This window comes from Nelumbo lutea, chromosome 2 (assembly GCF_056320005.1).
Source record: "Nelumbo lutea isolate HS-2025 chromosome 2, American lotus-T2T, whole genome shotgun sequence".
NCBI lineage: Eukaryota > Viridiplantae > Streptophyta > Magnoliopsida > Proteales > Nelumbonaceae > Nelumbo > Nelumbo lutea.
The window spans coordinates 61,641,684-61,659,719 of NC_142685.1; the positions used below are offsets into that span (position 1 = coordinate 61,641,684).

The following is an 18,036-nucleotide window of genomic DNA, read 5'->3' on the forward strand; positions in this document are numbered from 1 at the left end:
TCCACACCACACTTTTTTGATTCCATGTATCTCATGTACATGGAATGAATGATATACATAATTAATCATAAATATGTAATTTTTGCATTTTGTATAATAAATAATTAAAAAAATGCATCAATGAATTAAAATTAACAAAAAAATCATTATTTTATAAAACAATAGTAAAATAATTAAAAATATATTAAATATTTAAAAAAATATTAAAAACATTAAAAAATATAAAAATTAAAGAATTAAAGAATTAAGACAATTAATATTTTATTGACAAAAATATTTAAACAATTGATACGAGAAATATTTTGCAAGATAAGCGCGGCATCTAATGATTTATGCAAACTAATAACCCACGTATTCCCATACTAGTTGTAAGGCAAGCATAATAACAAAAAGTAGGGCTGCTTAATTTGAATTCATTTAAAATTTAGAGTTTCTTCACCAATCCCGGTCTCAGGAAATTGGGTTTCTCTAAGAAATAGAATTAGTACTTGTGGGCCAAAACCAATATTAGTTCTAGGGAAAAATCTCTGTGGCTTCTGAGAAAAAGATTGTAAGCATGAATGGAAAATGTCTCTGGGCTTAATATGGAAGAAGAGCAAATTGACTTGCCTCCTAGTTTCAGATTCCACCCCACAGATGAAGAGCTTATAACTCACTACCTGTCCAAGAAGGAGGTCGATAGCAGCTTCTATACTATAGCAATTGGAGAGGTGGACTTGAATAAGTGTGAACCTTGGGATATGCCATGCAAGTCTTTTGAAACAGATTTTCTCTCTCTCTCTCTCCTATGTTTGTTCCTGGATATGAATTACGTTTTAACTTTAACATTTGTGTTTTGTTGAATAAAGGGAGAGCAAAAATGGGGGAGAAGGAGTGGTACTTCTTCTGCGTTAAAGACAGAAAATCCCAACTGGTTTGAGGACCAATAGAGCTATTGAAGTTGGTTACCGGAAAGCTACAGGAAAGGATAAGGAGATTTACAGAGGGAAAACACTTGTTAGAATGAAGAAAACTTTGGTTTTCTACAGAGGAAGAGCACTTGTCGAAATGAAAAAAAAAAAAAACTTTGGTTTTCTGTAGAGGATGAGCTCCAAAAGGAGAAAAAACCAACTCAGTCTTGCACGAATATAGGCTAGAGGGAAAATTCTCTCTGTCTAACCTACCAAAATCAGCCAAGGTAGAGTGGAGAGCTCTTCCTCTGCTTTTCTTTCAATTTTTCTGCTTTTCGTTGTTGATCGACAATGTTATTGTGTGGTCCTTGATAAGTTCTTTTTCTGTTGTCGTTCATTCTTTTACAGAATCAGTGGGTGATATGCAAGATGTTCAACAAGAGCTCAGGTGAGAAGAAAATTCAAGATTGTCGTTCGCTCGTTCGTTCTTTTTCCATTGTGGTTCGTTCTTTTACTGTGCGTGGAACACATTATCAAAGGCAACCCATGGAAGAAATCAGTCCACGAGAAGAAGCCATTGTTGAGAAATTAAGGTGTGAACAGGACTCGTTCACGAGATGGTGTGAACCGGTCCTGTCCACAATGAACCGAACACTACTTTCATCCCGTGGCATGGACCAAAATGGTCCATCCACGAGATGAAAACAGTACCGAACAGCACCTAAATTGTTTGATCCAATAATTGCTTTTGACTCTTTTTTAATTTTAATTATATTCTATTTATTAAAATGCCATGGGTTGACCCATTCTGACTAGATGGCCGAACTATTGACCTAAAAAGTGGTAGCCAAAGTGGTTTCCATTTTGGGTTAGTTTTTAAATTACCTTAATTTACTTATTTAGGTTTTGTTTATTTAATTTAATTAATTAACTTTGTTTCCTTAAAATTGTCTAAAACTCACCATGAGTTTTCAACATTCCTCTTAAACTCGCCACAACTTTTCAAAATGTCTAAAACTCACCATGTTAGTAAGTTTTTATTTTCCAAAACCCACCTTCCGTTAGTGCACCGTTAATGATTCTTAACAGAGGTGTCCATGTCAGCATAAATAGTAATTTTCATGACCAAATTACCCTTGAATGGTGAGTTACAGGAAAAATGGTCTTTTTGAGTTTTCAATTTTCTTGTTTTTTGATTTTTTTTGTGTTTCGTTATAATTTCCATTGTTTTTTATAATTTCTGTTTTCTTACATTCTTCTATTTTCTACAATCTAAAAATTTTCTTGTATTTTCCGTTATTTATTTGCAATTTTTGTGTTTTCTGTAATTTTTTGTGTTTTTTCTACAATTCTTATTTTCTAATTTTGTTTTTCAATTTCGATAGTTTCTATAATTTGAAAATAATTTTTTATTTTGTTTGCAATTTTTTTAATTTTTTATATTTTTTGTAATTTCTATGTTTTATGTATTTTATATTTGAAAGTATTTTTTTTATCTTTTTCCTTTTTTCATGTCTAAATATTAAAATGGTAATATATTAACACCCGTTAATTTATTTTGTATATATTTTATTTTTTATATAAAGGTTAAAATGGTAATATATTAACACCTGTTATTCTGTTTAACGTCAAGTTAGTGGCATGGTGAGTTTTAGACATTTTGAAAAGTTGTGAATTTAAGAGAAATGCTGAAAACTCATGATGAGTTTTAGACAATTTCCCTTAATTTAATTGCATAATTTTCATAATGATCTTAATATGTGTAATTTATTTAATTTAATCAATTTTAATTAAATAAATTAAATACTTTAGGATGATTTAATTAATTAAATGTTTAATTAAGTAAATTTAAACTTAATTATACATTAGGGTCATTTAATTAGACACTTAATTAATTTACTTAATTAACTTTATTAAAGTGATACATTTTCAGACTTTAGGGTAAAAAATAGGCTTTTTCAAACTTTAGTGCCACATAACGTTGTCCAACAGATTTGTCAACGCTGTTTTCAACATAAACCTGTTAACCACATTTTCTATATGAATAATTCGAGTATTAGCATTTTCATTCACAATGATAGCTAGGGAAAAAAAAGAAAAGATCATATATATTAAAACTGGTCCTTCCATGTCATATGTCTCTTCTTTGAGAGAAGCAATTTATCTATTTTCTCATTTTTCATTTTTTTAATTCTATGTCATGTTTAAAACAACCAAAGAGATGCACTTTCCCAATAACCTAAATAATCTCTTCTCCTAAACCATCTCCCCCACTTTCTCCAAAATTATCTCTAATTCCTATTTATCTTCTAAATTATCTCTAATTCCTATTTATCTCCAAAATTATCTCTAATTTAGTGGAGAGTTTCTCTCCTAAATTATCTCTAATTCCTATTTATCCTCTCCCATACTTTTTATCTATATCTATCTAAAGAAAGTTTGGATTAAAAAATTTATGAATTATTTAAATATTCTAACAAAAGTATAAAATAACTTTAAAATATTTATTTAAAACACAAAAATAATTTTATATTTTTACAAAATATATCACAAAATCATGTACTAAGAATTTAAATTATGTTTTTTTGGATTATCAATTTAATTTTTTAAATATTTAATAATATGTAATATCTTTAAATAAATAAAATTCAAATAACAAAAAATTGTAAATATTTTATAGATTATTTAAATATTTAAATAACTAAATATTTATCATAACTATATTTTAAATAGTTAAAATAACAAAATTATGTAATAAATTTAAAAAATTTATTCAAAGTAGAAAAATAATTAAATTAATAATAATTTAATATATTACAAATTTAATAATGAAATTATGCAATCATATTATAAATTATGATTTTATGGAAAATTAAATTCAATAAATAATTAATATTTTAAAATTTAAATATTTTACATATTATTTAGGTATTTAAATAAAAAAATATTTAACATAACTAGATTTTAAATAGTTAAAATAAATAAATTATGTAATAAATTTAAACAAAAAATCTAAAAAGTGGAAAAATAATTATAGCATAATATTGAAATTAATAATAATTTAATATTTTTACATAATATTGTAAATAATTAATTTTACTTATATCAAGTAATAATTCAAGAAAATAACTTTCAAAAAAATAATATTTATTAATAATAATTTTAAACTCTTAATCTATATTTATTATATAATTTTATATACTAAAATTAATATTTATTGTCTTTTGTGATAAATGTATTTTCAATAAGTATGCATAAATTTATTTTGTTAAATCATTTAATAGAAAACTTTCAATAATTATTGGAGATTAAATTACTATTATTGAAAATTTTAAATTTAATTCATTGTACTTATTGTATTTTTGTAATTTCTATAATTATCGTAGTTTTCATTATCAATAAATTTTCAATAATTGTGTGTTTTTATATAAATTTTTAATAATTATGGGAGATTAAGCTATTGTTATTTATTAGAGATAAGACTATTAATTTAACTGAAAAAATATATATTTTATGTATATATTTTTAAAGTGGGTTATACCTGACATGTGAGTTTTTTAAAACTGGACTGGACAATGAACCGTTCTAGGTCCCATTCTTGGGTTGAAAGGTCCAACCATTTGGACCAAACGGACAGCCCACTCTGACAAAAAAAATAATAAAAACAAAAAAACAGTCAAAACCATTGTTCGTATTGACGGTTCGACTACTCGAATCAACAATTCACTGACCAAATCAATGATTTATGGGTGAAATAGAACTGGTTCCCAATTTTTCGGTCCAACTATCCAGTCAGAACCGGTTTTGAAATCACCACTAGCACAAGGCATTGTAATACCATGATCTTTGGATAATCTTCCATTTGAAAGAACTATTGGAGGTCTTGGTGTTTCTACTCTATCCACTCTACTCTCTTCTCAAGGGGCAAGTCTCAAGTCTCCTATATATGGCCATCCATGGTTTAGAACTTTGGGAAAAATCCCAAAATTTTGATTTTTGTTAAGATTTACCAAATGAAACTAAATTTCAGGCTTATCTATTCCGGTTGAAATGGAAACCTAAACTTTAGGCTGTGTTTGGTTTGAAGGAAAAAGTAGGGAAAGGTACGGAAACCTTAACAAACCTTGTATAGGTTTCCCTATCTTTTCTTTCAAACCAAGCATAGCCTTAGAAAAAAAAAAAAAAACTATTACCAAAAGGGTTTTGACCAATCAAAATTCCTCGAATTTGATAAATAACCACCTGATAGGTCACAACTTTTATTATATTGGTTGAGTGGTTACAAGTTTTTCTAGTATCATGTCTTTCTGGCATCATAATCGAATTCTAAAGTCTAAACTTTATCAAAATTTCAGGATTTGTCCATTTTTACATCCTATTAAATTTTGGGTTTAATACTAGAAGACCCTAAAAGCCCTATTTTTTTTCTCTCCTCACCCATTATATATTACTCGGGGAATATTTACAGGAATGAATGAGCCTTTTCTATCTAGACACTATTTATAGTTGCATTTGAGGCTTTTGCTTTGGGGTTAAAAGTATATATTTTGATTTTAAATTGTAATATTTTTAAAAGCAACTCTTACCCAACTATGAAAATACTTTTTGGTTCATTTTTGTTTTTCATTACATCCTAAAGCGAAAGCAAAAACTTATCCAAATAGAACCTGAAATTAATCATCCATTCATGTTTAATAACTTGTAATTGGATTCAAAAGACAAACTATTTGCTTTTTAAAATATGAGTAGTTGACTACTTAAAGTCTGCTTTCCAAATAGGTATAATTGAAGAGCATTAAAGGTGGTGTCTAGAAGCAGTATATAAAGCAAAAGTTGTTTTTGGCTTTCTTTTTCTTCCAAAAATCGTATAAAAATTGCTTAGTGCTGATATGCTTTCAACTTTCAATATTTTAGATTCACAGATTCTAAGCAAATTGCGTGTGGGCTGCCAGATAGGTGGAGAGATCCCCAACCCACAGAATGTCTGTCTTTTTCCAATGATGACTTCTACGAAAGAGAGACGCGGAGGAGACACTATCAATCATCCATCATCACTTCGATCCTTATCTTTTCAGTTTGTACTTTTTAAGTTCTTTCATGGTTTCAACCTCCAACTACTTCATTTTATATCCTTTTTACGCTGATTAAAGAAATGGAGAAGTGCTTTATTGGAACTTATTTCTATTACTATTTGTTTTGGTAAGAGAAATATTATCTTAATGAGATATAGAGTTCAACCAATTGGACCAAATGAGCCAATTATGATCCATAATTACATAATAAAATAAAATAAAAAGATAAATATACAAAAAGAATCTATTGTCTCAACCCTCATTCTCATCGACATCTCCCCCCTTCCCACCACTCCCAATTTGCCATCTTAGCACTCTCTCTTTATTCCTCTCCCTTCCCGTTGGATTTCCTTCTCTCCCCCCACAATTCACGTCTCACTTTCTATAACAACCTAACTTCTCTCATTAATTAGCTCAATATACTTTTTTTCCACTCCTTCACTTCTATCTCTAATTTCCCTCTATTCTCTCCACTTTCCCATAAAAATAAGGCCACAATTTATTAACTTTGGTTTTACAAATCAAACAATATTTATATCTACATACATGATTTAAAGCAAATTAAAGAGAGGGGAATAAGGGGAATTCAATGTTTTCTATATATTCATGGCATCTTCCATTATTGTTAAATAATCTATTCTTAAATAATCCATTATTTATGAAAATCATTAAAAATTTCTGCCAAATATTCTACAAAAAAATTATAAAATAATTATTTCAGAAATAATCCATTATTTAACAAATACTAAATAATTTAATAATCTATCAAAAATTAATAAACAAACCATTATTTAATAAATTTTTGTTATTAATAAATGTTAAAAACTTCAACATTTAGCGTAATTTACATTAATCATTGTCATTTAATCAAATTCCATTAAATTCTTACAACAATTTATTGATAAAAGATATTACTAATTAGCGCAATTTACTAATTTCTATAAAGTCAATAATTATAGTTAACAATTACAAAATAATTTAGGAAAACTCTTTAACTAATAATCCATAATTATTTTTTAAATAAGTAATTAAAAAAATTAAGAAATTAATCTATAAAAAGTATTCTAAAAAACTATTTAAATAATAATCTGTAATTATTATTCAACTAAATAATTATTAAAAAAATTAGAAAAAATAAATTAGGAAATTAGTCTATCAGAAATTGTTTCATAATTATTTAAGTAAAAATTCATTATTATTGTTATTTCGATAAATAATTATTAAATAACTTAGGAAAATTATTAAGTCCATCCACTTTGATCATACTTGAATTTACATTAATTAACAACAAATGGTTTACTTTTAATTAAAAATAATATAATTTATCATAATTACATTAATTTACTATAATTACATTTACTTTGATTAATAGTAAATAATTTAGGCTTAAAAGTAAATAATTTGTATTAATTTATTATTATTGTAAATAATTAATTTACTATACATTAATACTAATCAATAGAAATTTCATTAATTTTTTGGAAATTATCATAAAACATTGTAACTTATTGTTATTTAATTTACTATTAGTTAATTAGTTATAGAAAATTATTAGAATTGTAGGGATGGCAATTTTTCCTGTAAAACCGGGGCCCTACTCTGCCCTACCCTGAATGGGGCAAGTTTTCTCAAATCTTAAATGGGAATAGGGTAGAGACGGGGTGAGGATAGGGGAAATATTTTTGCCCCAAATTAGGGATGGGGTTTGTATATAATTCCCCAAACCCAATGGTAAATTAGTAAAATATTCATAGATTTAGTATTGATTTTTAAAATATCTCTAAGTTTTTCTCATATATATTCTTATAATCCTAGGATCCCATAATTTCATTTATAAAATAACCTCAAATCGTCATAATCCAATTCCTAAAATACCCTAAAATTCTCATAATCCTATTTGTAGAATATCTATAAATTAGAATTTTTTAGGTGGTTGCCTTAGGGTTAGAGGTGTAAGTCGGGCGGGTTGGGCCGGGTTTATGGTCAACCCAGGCCTGACCTTAAAATTTGGGCTTAAGGCCCGAGCCTGACCCTATCCCGAGGTCAAGCCCAATTTTTCCAACCCGGTCCCAACCCGCCCTATAATTTGATGCACTCAGGTTGGGCTCGGGCCCGGGCCGTGCTCAGATTGGTCAATGAACCCACTCTAAAATTATACATATATAAATGTATTTATGCAAATATGTATGCAAAATATCTATAAAAATGTTATATGTATGTATATATATGTAAATATGTATGCAACATTTACATATATACACATATATATGTATAAATGGATATAATTGGGTCGGGCTCGGGCTGGGTTTAGGCTACCTAAGGAATAGGCCTGAGCCTAACCCGAAAAATAAAAAAGCCCAACTTCTTGGGCTCGAGCCCAGTTCGAGGACAAAAAATCCAAGGCCAGCCCATGCAAAAATCTAGGTTGGGCCGGTTTAGGCTTGGGTTGGGCCCACCCAAGTTGCACCCCTACTCAGGGTGGGGAAATTTTGGGGATTCCCTATCCCTGATGGAAAATGGATGCCCCGCCTTGAACCCACCTCGCCACTGGGGCCAGGTGAGGATGGAGTAGAGTGTCTTGACTTACGGGGGTGAGAGACAAGAAGGGGTGCCCCATCCCATGCATCGTACCGTCCCTCCCTAGTCATCAAAATAAAATAAGTGTTTGAAGGTATAATTGATTAATTTTATTGTATTCTCTTTCCATCTTTAACACTCTTCAAATTGAATCAAAGTAGGGGTTTGAGTGAAAACTTCATAAAGGGTGTAGTTGCTATCTTTGAGGGTATGTTGAATGGAAATTAACTCTCATTGTTATCGATAAATGCAACATTTCATTATGGGCCATTCTCTTTAGAAGTTACTGCTATTTTCTCCTTCACCAATCATTGAAGATGTTTAGTAGTGTAGGCACTCATGATTCAGAAGTAAGCCTATGCATAGATATGAATTAAAATTAACAATATTAATTTTCTGTAATTATTTCTGTTAATATTTTTTAATATTTCCCCTTATTATTAGTAATTAATAACTGGATTTAATTAATTAAAAGTACTTAGCAGTAATTAATTAATAATTAACAGTAATTATTATTAGTAATTAATAGTTGCAATTAATTAATCAGAAGTAGTTAATAGTAATTAATATTAGTAATCAATAGCTATAATTAATTAATTAATTTAGTAGTTAATATTAATTAATAGCATAGTTTCCTTTTTTTAAGAAAGGATTGAATGTGGGAGCTTCCCACTTCTCAAACTCTGCATGTTGGTGGGCTCCACTCTGCATGTTAGTGGGCTCTTTTATTGAACTACCACTAATCAGAATTTGACACATGTCCATTTTGTTTAAATCTTTGGAATGACAAGAGGTTTGAATGTAGATGGGCCACATGTCTGACTGTAGGGGGCTTTGGTCTGACTAGCAAAAATTAGATGTAGGAGTTATTTTTTTCCTAAAACCCAATTCTGTTAATTATCGCCCATTGCTCTATTATTAGTGTGTTAGTCTCATACCCAAAAACGTGACTAGCAAAAATTAGATTGTTATTAGGTTCATACAGAACAAAGCTAGAATATTCATATTCATGGTTGAATTGTCCTTTTTTTTGTGATTCTAAATCTAGAGGTGTAAAATGGGACATGGCCCGCTTGTGGCCCACGCAAAGTGCAAGTTGTGTCGTGTCGGCCCACAGGCCATACTGGCTATTCCATCCTCCCCAAGGATAATTTGGGGGGTCGGCCTGGCACGACCCACAGTCCAAACTCGTGTGGGCCCATGTCGTGCCATGGTTCTAAGTCGGGCAAGTTGCAGGCCATGCCGGGCTGGGCCATAAGCCAGGCCTTGGGCATAGGCCGAACTGAGCCAAACTTTTTTTTTTTCTTATTTTTTGACATTTTTTATTTTTTTATTTCTTTGCTAAGTAAAACTAAAATATTTAACTTTCCTTTGGGAACTATTTGAAAAAATAAGAAATCTTACAAAGAAATGAAAAAATACTTAACCAAATAAGAAGTCAAAGAGACAAAGATTCAAAGTGAATAACAAATTAAAAGAAAAATAGGAATTTTATTTCATTTAAATTTGAATGATACAAATCATACAATGGTTGGATGAATGAAATATGAAAATTATAAAATGGAATAAATTAATAAAATATAAAAATACAATATAGTTACAAATTGAAAATAAAAAATTATGTTATTAAAAATATCAAATAGATTAAATAAATTTGAAACAAAATTTACAATAATTTGAAAAAATGCTATACAACTATTGAGTATACAAAAAATATTGACTTCATCATTTTCTCCTATTGTTATTGACTTTGATCATCTTCTTCAGGTGAAACATCAAGTATAGTATCACGGTGGAGGATAGGGCTATTTATAGGAATTGAAAATAATTTTATTGCCCAAAATACCCTAAAAACTAGTTGTTTTTTAGTTGTTAGGAGGGGTATTTTGGTATGTAAAATTATTTATCACTTTACCAAAAATGCCCCTAAACTATCTATTATATAGCTATTGGGGGGTATTTTTATCATTCTTTCTCCCCTCAAAAGCAAAATACATAAATACCCTCTATATAGTTGTTTATAACTGTTGGGGGTATTTTGTAAAAAATCCCCCCAAAAGCTTCATCAGGCAAACCAAGCATGGCTTGCTACAGGCCTATGGGTCGTGTCGTATCGGCCCATGGACCTGGAACCCCAGGCCTAACACGGCCCGGAGCATCATTCTTGTCCTGGCACGGCCTACATGCCGTCTTGACATGTTGGGCCATGGGTGGCACAACCCGATTTACACTTGTATCTAAATCTCTTATTACTGTGTTCTATAGTGTTTCACCATATTAGTCGTGATACAAATTTAAAGAATAATGAGGGATAAAAGGGTCTTTTATTGTTTTTGTGAAATTTAATGTAATCTTATTCTAACAGGGGAGGTATAAGTCCTATTAGAAATTAGAAGGGAGGCATTAGTTTTAAGGAGAGGTTTAAGTCTTGGGAGGTATTAATTTTTATGGAGAGGTTTAAGTCTTTTACCCGAGTTTTTTAGGGTAAATTGCTGAAACCTCCCCTGAAATTTAGTAATTGCAATCATCTCCCATGAACTTTCTAATACAGTTGCAAGTAGACCCCCACCGGTAGAATCTTCTAAAAAGGGTTTGAAAATATTCAAAATACCCTTATAGTTACTATTGAGGTTGGCTTCTATGGGAAAAAACAATACAAACTTCATAAACAACAAAAACAAAGAGAATTTAAAGTTCTAACTTTACCTTAGAGTGATTGATATGAAGGACAAACTTGAAAAATAAATCAATTTCTGAAAAGATATTGGAAGGGTTAGGGGTATTTTAGACATTTTAATGTATTTTCTTAGAAAAATCTACCAAAGAAGGTCTACTTGCAACTATGTCAGGTTATTGCAATTACCATGTTTTAAGAAAAGTTTCAGCAACAACCAAAAACTTCAGGGTAGGTTTCAGCAATTTATCCTTTTTTGTAAGTTATATAAAAAAAGAGAGAATTTTATGTCCTAATTTTAATTTTTCTAGGAGAGGAGGAGAGGGTCTTTTTCTGCTTCATCGGGGTTCAAAGCAGGTTGTGTGCATGAGATTACTGACTATCACGAAAAGCCTATAGTTAAACATGATTCCAGATCTCCAATCTACAAAAACTCTACCCACATCTATTCACAACACAGTACGCCGTGTATTGGAAACATCTCCCGTGTATACTAGAAGTTTGATCCCACGCCTCCACATATGGAGGGACTCTATCTCCATGTGACCATCTCAGTTATTGGGTCCTTAGTATCCCAATTTCATTGATGTTCAATTTTTTAAATACTGATAATATCCTTCCTATTTATATAATTTGACATTCTACCTTATCTCTTGCTCACGTGTCAACCTTATAATGCTCAAACCACTGTCTAAAATTTGTCCATTTTAATTATTTTTGTCTCTCTATTTATCTATTTTCTCTCCTCTCACACTTGCTACTCAACTAGTATTTATAAAACAACAAGAACACCCTCAATGCTTTATGTTTTAATAGAAAAAAATGCAATAGCCATCTTGATCAAATAAGATGGTTTAATCAGATTTTAGAAGGAACTATTAAATTCAGATATGAAAATAAAAATAAGCTCTTATTCCAAGGACCCACCAATCTTAGATCCCGAAATCACTGATTTAGACCTTCTCATCTGATCTAATAGTTTATACTATTAAGTTTGTGAGGCACATGGCTATTATAGTTCAATTAGTACATTTTTTTACTGTTTGGAGTTCATGCTAAGTGGGCAAGTGGTAACTCCTCTCCCATTAAGAGCATTATATTAATGAATTGAATATTGACATTGACTTGTAATATCAATTTTATATATTTCCCCCTTGGAAATTGTTTTCCCTTTTCCCTCTGGAGTATGATGAGGCAGCCCTAGCATCCCTCAAGAGTGTCAATAGTCAATTTTTATATACAATTAAGTGTTGGGATGATTTTTTTTATTTGTATTTTATTAAATAGATTCCCATGTCGCATTGAAGTTTTTCTATCACCCTTTTTATTTATTTATTTATTTATTTTATATTTCTCTCGGGCAATCTTAAGAAGAGGATGGCCATGGGGAGAGTGAAGTGGGATTCCATTTTGTTTTTGTTTTTGTTTTTGTTTTTTTATCAAATTCTTGAGCTGTAGATTGCAAATTGCCAATTGAACATCAATATGATTTCTTTGACAATAAATTTAGATAAGGGTGGAGTAGGATACTTATCAAACGGTCTAAATATTTAAAGACAAGACACCAAAATGCCATTACATCTTTTAGCCATCTAAACTGTTAGAAGATTTTCTCAAAAAAACTTGCCAAATAGCACTTTAATCAGTGGTAGAACCATTTTTTTTCTTGGGGGTTTAAGAGATGAGGAGAAAGTGGAGGGCGGAGACCAGGTGAATTTTTTTATGCTAGCCAAGGGAAGTACTTTTTTTTTCCATGGAAAGTATTATCCAATCCAGAGGTTAGGGTTAAAAAACATGAACTCCATATAATTTCGGATTAGGCTGATAAGATTAAGGTATTGTCCAATCCAAAGTTCAAAGTATTGATGCAATATACCTCGTATCAAGTGTGTTGTATCGTATCATTGGGTGTCTAATACACATGTTTCTGCCAAATATATAGAGGTTTTTCCATACTTTGAATCATGGTCTAATTATCCAGTCCGATCCTACAAAATAAGTCAATCCAATTCGAACTCAACTTGAAAATTCAATCCAAGCATAGGATCAACATAGAATAAATAATAATAAATTATGTTAAAGTTAGAATAGGGGTTCCAACAAATTGAATTATGTCAGGATTGAAATCAAGTATTAATGTGACTCCGTCCCCACCAAGTAACATTTGGAGCGGGCAAGCATTACCCCAACCTGTTGTTTTCTCTTTTAATAACATTTATCTCTGTCTTATTAAAAAGATAAAAAGAAAGAAAGAAAATTTTCTTAGGCCGCCCACCCAATAACTTGGCTCCACCCCTGAAATTAATGCTGAAAGATGTTTCCATCTTCTCCGAAGCTATATTTGGTTTGAAGAAAAAGAAAAGGAAAAGTAGGAAAACCTATATAAGGTTTGTAAAAGTTTTCTTACCTTTCCTTTCCTTTCCCTATTTTTTCCTTTAAACCAAACACAACCTAAGATACACAATGCTCTCCGCTTTCGTAATCACAAGATACACCAGGCTGTAAATGTTTCACTTGTAGCTTTGTGATGTTGCATTCCTGAGCCCACCTAATTTGTGGACTTTATGGGCCATTGGTGCCAGCACTCCTATAAGCCCGACGTACATGAGTTGTGGTTGCTAAGAAATGTGGGCCGGGAAGTCCAAGATACTGACTCTTGATAAAGTTATTGTGGGCCTGACGCTATCAGCGTCAAATTTGCTCACTCAAAAGTCCAAGATATGTTGATGTTTATATGGCCCAAATTTAGATTCGAAGCAACTTTTTTAGCGTCAAAACCCTGAAATTTAGAGGGGAAATGATCATGCCGGAGTGGCCACTCTGACTAATTAAACCGTGTTTTTATCTTATCCGATTACCACTAGTAGTTGGCCGAAAATTTAGAAATTTGAAAACTTTGTTGCTTTCCAATTTTCCAACTTGCGAGTGAAGAAGCCCTACATCATCAATACTCAATCCAAAAAAAATGTATCTATTACCTATATATAAAATGTAAATCTTCTATTTGATTGCTGAAAAAAAACCCTAATCTTTTATGTAATTAGAATGGATTAGGGTAATCAAGAGGCGAAAAGAATAGATTACTAATTCATTAAGGCCGTGCTTGGTTTGTAACTGACAATGTTTTAAAAACTGATTTGAAACTGAAACCACTTTGGCCACTAGTTTTTGGGTCAATGATTTAATTGTCTAATCTGAATAGATGAATCCATGATATTTAAAAAAAGCCAAAAATTATTGTCTAAGTTAAATGGATTAACAGTTTAACTATCCGGGTCAATGGATTGCACGTCAATTCAATAGTTTTTGGAAAAATAATAGTTTGAAACTGAAATGAAACCGGTACCCTAGCTGGTTGCCGGGTTAAATGATCTGACAGTGGGTCAACGATAGTTTTAAAACCTTGGCACATAAACTAAAGATGGATATATCATGTCAAGTCAATGAGATGGGAATTGATATTAGAAGTTCAAATTTGGACCAATGGATCAAGTTAACTTTGACTGGACAGGGCTAGGGCAGATTAGTTTTTTTTTTTAATCTCTTATTAGCTCTCTCTCTCTCTTGTAACCCCATGTCATAACGCAATTAGGAGTGCAATTTCGGCAAATTGGATTGGGTTGGGGTCAACCTAAAGCTAACCCTAAGGCCTAACCCAATCTGAGATCAAGTTGAATTAAGATTAACCTATTACAACTCAGCCTAAATTCGGACTTGTTAAGGCCGGAACAGATTGGTCTTAGTTTCAAAATATTTTATTTTATTTTATATTATACATTTGGCATAGCTATATAATTTAACTTAAAAGTTGAATAAATTAAAATTATGCACAAATGCCATTAATAAATGCACGCATACATATTTTATAATTTATACATCTATACCATATAAAGTGGATAGTTGTCTTAAATTCCGCACAGGTGATAAAAATTAAGTACTCTAAATGCCATATATCACACGTCTATAGTGGATGCATTTACACTAGTATATATATAGGTTTGAGTTGGGTCAAGCTGGGCTTAGGATATTTGAGGCCTCAACCCAAGTCCAATATGTGCAAAAGCTTAGGTTAGGTTGAAACAAAGTTGGATTGGGCCTGCCTAAATTGTAGTTTTAAATGTAATTATTTAATTTTTTTTTATTTGCTAGGCCAATGGGTTATAAATTCCCTACCTAAAAAGAAAATAAATAAAGGATAGCCCTCTCCCAAACCCCCAAGTAGGGGTCTCAATGATTCAGATTTGGGTTGGACCCATCTGAATCAAAGTTGATTGAAAAGGATTGGATGGACCAATAAAACATATTGAATTAAACCAGTCCATGTATTTCCTTTTTGCAGTTAAAATGTCCCTATGAAACTGAATTTTTTATTGTAAAAAGGAGATAAGTTCTTAAAATAAGGAATGCCAAATGCAACCTTAATGGTCCAAAGTATTTATTGAATTGGATTTGACCTAGCCCATTTGTGGTGGATTTTAATTGACCCAATTAAAATTAAAATCAATTGGAACAGTTTGAATGGTCCAGCATTGAATTGTACCGGTCCAAAATGGGCCAAAGTATTAAACAGATTGAATTAGACTTGGTCCATCTGTAATGAATTCATACTGGATTGGACGGATTGGATCAATATCCAGTCTATTGACAACCCTACCCCAAATCCCCAACCTTGTTGAAGATGGGATTAAATCCAAGGATTCCAGGTTTTTGCAATAACTAGCTAGAAACTTTACTAACTGGTGAGTCCAAATAAGTTACAAATGAAGGCATGTATAGAGCTACAGATTCAATCAATAGTGTTCATTATTAAGTTTCTTTTATCATGTACCATCATTCAGAAATACCGTGTGAACATTTCACATCTCCAATGCTTCTCAGGCTCAGTTTGGAAAGAGTACAAATACATACAAAATATAAGGCCCGAGTCCGAGGCCGACCCTTATAAAAAGCCCAAACCCCGGGCCTCGGCCCAAGCCTAGAATTTAACCCATACTGTTACTATTGCTGAAGTGGCTAAATAGAGAGGGAGAGAGAGAGAGATTATAAAAAAAACAAATATATATATATATATATATATATATATATCAATAAATATTACATTATTTATATATCTTATATAATACATATTATGTATTTTATAAAATATATAATGCTGAGTCAGGCTGTGCTGGGATTTTTTGACAAATCCCGAGCCCAGCCAGATGCATAGTCGGGTTTACTGTGTTAGGCCCGAGGTCAAGCCCACGGGCCTAATTACATGACCAAGCCCGACCGGGGTGCAAGCCGAGCTGAGCCAGGCCATCGGGCTACTCGACCCATGAACAAGTCTAGTAGGGACCCATGCGATGCACGGGAAAATCTAAAAGATTTAAAAATTTTATTTTTCATTTAATGTTGATTTATAAAAAATAATTATTATTAATTGAATATGAACAAATATTTTTTAATAAACTTAGTTTTATTAATAATTTGTAGTAATTTTAATAATTTTTATTCTTTAAATGAAATTTTGATTAATTTTAAATAAATAAAAAAATTACAAAAGCTAACATTTTTATTTATTCCAGTAATAATTAACAATTATTAAGAAATGACAACGGGGTGGGTTCAGGGTAGGGCACCTCATCCCTTTCCCTGCCCCATAGTCAAGACTAGGGGTGTCCACGGTTTGGTTAACCGAACCATGGCCCCTTTTTGTAAACTGAACCGGTGGCACTGGTTTTTCATTTTGCCAAATCGAAGCCGAACCAGTACCACTGGTTAACCGGTCCGCTAGTTTCAGTTTTTGACCGATTTGATTCTTCGGTTCTTTGGCTTTTCGATTTTTTATATTTATAATATATATTATATAAATATATGTATAATATTTTATTATAAATAATAAATGATATATAATATATTATAAATATTTTAAAAATATATAATATATTTGTAAATAGATCATTATAAATATAATATAAGTATATTTATATATAATGAATATGTACTTATATAAAATACATAGAAAATATGTGACGTATATTAAAAATATAAATAAAATATACCTATAAATATATACCGGTCGGTTTGGTTAATCGTCGATTTTTTTATAGGTTAACCGAAAACCGAACCGGTCCTTTGGTTTTTCAAAAATTCTGAACCGACTGGTTCGGTTAACTGCATTTTGCAGTTCGGTTTTCTCGGTTCGATTCGATTTTTCATGGACACCCCTAGTCAAGACACTCTACCCCATCCTCGCCCCATCCTTAGTGTCACACGGGTTCAGGGCAAGGTAATCACTCCTCAATGTCGGGTGAGTTAGGGGCAAGGCACCACTCCTCATCAAGGATGGAGAATCCTCGAATTTTCCTACCCCGTCCCCAATATTGGGCGAATTCAAATAGAGGTGTCAATTGGATTGTGGTAGGTAAAGTCAGTCAGCACGACATGACCCACATGTGGCCCGCACAAAGTGTGAGTCGTGTCGTGCTGGTCCATGAGGCATCCCGAACCGTGCCTCCCTCCTTTAGGATAATTTGGGGGGTTAGTTTGGCACGACCCACAGCCCAAGCTCACATGGGCATGTGCCATGCCATGGGTCGGGCCTTGGGCCAGGCCATGCCAAACACCAAGCCAAGCTCAAAGAAAGGCACCCACTCATCGTCCAAGGTTTTTAAAATTGGACTAGATAGAGAACCATTATGGGGTCGAACGACCCAACTGTTCGATCCGAATAGATGACCCACTCCCGCTTTGATAAAAAAATAAAAAATTACAGAAACAAAAAAAGGCCAAAAACTATTGTCTGGGTTGACAGTTCGACAACCTAGGATTGCGGTTTGCT

The 18,036-nt window shown here is 31.6% G+C and overlaps 1 long non-coding RNA gene across 1 annotated transcript; it reads left to right on the forward strand.

The window, feature by feature from the left end:
• The first annotated feature begins 568 nt into the window (after positions 1-568).
• On the forward strand, positions 569-5,916 carry LOC148871100 (uncharacterized). The gene is made up of 4 exons (XR_016106958.1): positions 569-751; positions 853-1,177; positions 1,299-1,338; positions 5,805-5,916. It is a non-coding gene; the product is annotated as an uncharacterized LOC148871100 (long non-coding RNA).
• The last annotated feature ends 12,120 nt before the right edge of the window (positions 5,917-18,036 follow it).